Raw genomic sequence first — 3303 nt, forward strand, 5'->3', positions numbered from 1 at the left:
GCGGGGTTGGATTCTCGGTGCCCTCCCTGCCAGGGCCGTCTTCCTGCCCTGTCCCGCTGGCTCGGCCCCATCCCGCCTGCTCCCGTTGGTGCCAGGCAGGTTCCCATCGCTGCCACTGCCGCCATCATTGCCTCTGCAACACCACACCACAGGGCCTGGCCCGGCCCACTGGATCTTCCCAGGCTTCCTGCTAGGGTGTCTCAAGAATAGGGGGCCAGACGCCTGTCCCCACCCCCATCCTCCCCTGCCATCCAGGTACCTAGAGCGTTCTGGTGCGGAGATTTAAGGACCCCTTGAGGGGTCGCCCATCCACCCGTGGGTTGGGTGCTGTGGGCCTGTAGGGGAGTCCTTTCGGGAGGGACCCGCCTCTCCCTCGCCTCCCCTGCTGAATCTGTCCCCCTGGCCAGCCAGGGCCGCGCCACACTTGTGTGTTGCTGCTGATGCCAGTGGGGGCTTTACCCGGTGGCCATGGTGCTGTCGCGCATGTGCTGCACGTGTGGCGTGTGCACCGTGCCATGGGGGAGGGAACCCCTGGGTGCCCATGGGGTGGTGTCAGCGTTCACCCCCCACCCCGTGGTCGGCACCACCTCCCTGTGTTGTGAAACCTTCTGACCCCTCTCTGGAGTCTTGTCCCATTGCTGTCTGACTGGCCGGACTGAGGTAACCCCTCTGGGGGACGTGCTGTGCCAGGAGGGCCTCCCGTTGTTAGGAGCACCCTCGCCAAATTGACCTCGTATGACTTTTAGCAGTGGATCACCCGGCTACTGCGTTGATGAAGAACACAGCTAGCTGTGAGAATTAATGTGAATTGCAGGACACATTGATCATGGACACATCAAACGTACTTGTGGCCTGGGTTCCTCCCAGGGCTATGCCTGTCTGAGCATAACTTGCCGATCAATAGACCCAGGGGTGTCTCCAGGCTCTTCAGGGTGCATGGCTGGGAGTTCCGTGGCAGGGCCCTCTGGGGCCCTCCATCCCCCTAAGTACAGACCAGTGACGTCCGCCCTCCTCTTCCACTGTACCCGCCCCTTCCCCCTACCAGTCCCTGTGTGGACAAGCATTGGGTGGCATGGGGAAGGGGGGCTCCCGGCTGTGAGGAAGAGAGAGAGGGCGGCACAGCCACCCGCGAAAACAGAGAGGGAAAACAGAGAGCCGGCTGGGGCTGAGTTCCTGTGGTCACCACCACAGTCCGGGTTCCTCCCTCGGGGGCTCCCTCGCGCCTCACGCAGCCCGTGGTGCAGGGTTCGTTGGCCCTGGTGGGGTGGAAGGTCCCGTGCCATCGTCGTTGTCACACGTCATCGGTGGTGGGGGCTTGTTGGGTGCGGAGGAAAGCAAGTAGTAAGGGTCCGCTGGGGAGAGGGTGGGGACGCAGGTCTCAGTCATCGTGGTTTGCTGCCCGCCCCTGGTGGCAGCCTGGTGACCGGCTGACCTCTGCTCCAGTGCCCCTCCTCCCCAACACCCCTCCGAGGCACCGTCCTTCTTGCCCGACCCCGCGCCACCTTCCCGGTGCATGTCGTGGTGCGTCCGGGGCCAGAAGTCCGCCACACGGCCCATCTGGCAATGCTCATTGCCATGGTCCCAGGGTTTGCTTGCCCCTGGCGGTGACCCACTGGACGCTGTTGTGTCATCCGCCATCACACATCTGCCTCCGGCTCTCGGCCGTGCAGTGCCTGGGGCCCCGTCCGGAGCTTCCACGTTGGGGTGGGGCGGTGCCATCGCATCCTCGGACACATCCCCCACCTCCATTTAGTATGTAGGCAATCCCATGTAACTTAGCAAAGCTAGCAAGTCCCTGGACTTGGCGCAGCAACTGTAGAGGTGGCCTTCCAGTAGCATTGTTAACATTAATTGTAATTTGTAGGAAATCACTTAGATTCACATTTCATTACCCAAGTTATACAAATGTGTAAAAAAATACAGTTTTAATAAAAGGGAGTAAAGGATAATATAAGTAATATTCAGAATCTCTAATTGGAAGAGGTAGCATTTTCTCAGAAATGATGCATTCCTGGAGCAAGGTCATTTTGTGTTTGGTTTGTTAAATATCTATTTCCATTTTGACAAACCACTGGAAAAGCCCAGCTTCACAAGAACTCTCCATTGGAATGATCACACAAAAGGACACCCATAACACAAAATCAAAATAAGGGTGGTCTGGGATTCATATTAAAGACTCATTACCAAGTTTTCTTAGAAGAGATAAAGAACAGAAAGTTACTTTTATGTGATGGAAAACAGAGAGAAAGAATAAATGGAACAATAAATGTTAGGCAACAGCAGTGAAAACCAAGCTGCAGGAAAAAATGAATGGAAATGTTTGTTTGGTATTGATTTCCTATCCTGATATCAGAAAGTATGGGAAAGAAGAAAGTACATTTTCTGAGACAAATAGAACATAAAACAAATGAATATTAAAGACTATCTTACAGTGCAAAGAAAACTATCTGTGACTTGTTTTTTCCATTTAAAAATACGATCTTGTGCAATTATATTTATATAAATTATTGAAATAAAATTGTAAAGATGGAGAACAGAATATGGGTTTGCCAAGGGGAATGGGTGGAGGAAAACGCGTCAGAGTGTCAGCAAAGATCTTAAGTTGGAGCCTGGTCGTGAGGCTACCGTTCTGTATCTTGACTGTGGAAGTGGTAGTTACAGAGATCTACACCACATAAAAATGCACAGAACACACGCACACACATACACACACACACAAATGAATGCATACAAAATGGTTGCAATCTGAATAAGCTTTCTGAATTGTACCTATGTCAGTTTCCAGGTTTTGATAATGCTCTGTGGCTATGTGAGGTGTCACCACTTGAATTAGTGAAGAGTACCAAAGACATCCCTGTAAATTTTGCAGCTTGCTGTGAATCTATAATTATTTCAAAAGAAACTTGAACGTCATAGCAGACTTTCACTTCAAAGAGGAAAAAAACTGAAGATTAATGAAATTGTTGAAGAATATCAAATACTCAATAATCTGTATGAGAACTGTATTCTGTCCACTCACAGCACAGCTCTCATTTAGCCTTTTCCTGTCGTACCCTGGAGGACTTAAGCTCTTCTTGGATTGCCAATGCCAATAGTGTTTATTTGTTACTAACTTTGTACTGGATGCCCCAAAAATGAAAAGTGATTGAATAATCATTTATAATAACAACTAGTAATTTTAATTATAAAGAGACAATAGTGGTAATGAATTTAAATATTTAGGGTAAAGAATATGATCTTCATAAGACAATACTGGCAAAATTAAAAAAAAATTAAGAATCAGAAACATAAGTAGTTCAGAAT

General features: G+C 50.0%; 1 pseudogene; it reads left to right on the forward strand.

Moving 5' to 3' along the window:
- The first annotated feature begins 737 nt into the window (after window positions 1–737).
- On the forward strand, window positions 738–889 carry LOC129026023 (5.8S ribosomal RNA; annotated as a pseudogene).
- The last annotated feature ends 2414 nt before the right edge of the window (window positions 890–3303 follow it).

The sequence above is a fragment of the Pongo pygmaeus genome, chromosome Y (assembly GCF_028885625.2).
Source record: "Pongo pygmaeus isolate AG05252 chromosome Y, NHGRI_mPonPyg2-v2.0_pri, whole genome shotgun sequence".
In the NCBI taxonomy this organism is placed as follows: domain Eukaryota; kingdom Metazoa; phylum Chordata; class Mammalia; order Primates; family Hominidae; genus Pongo; species Pongo pygmaeus.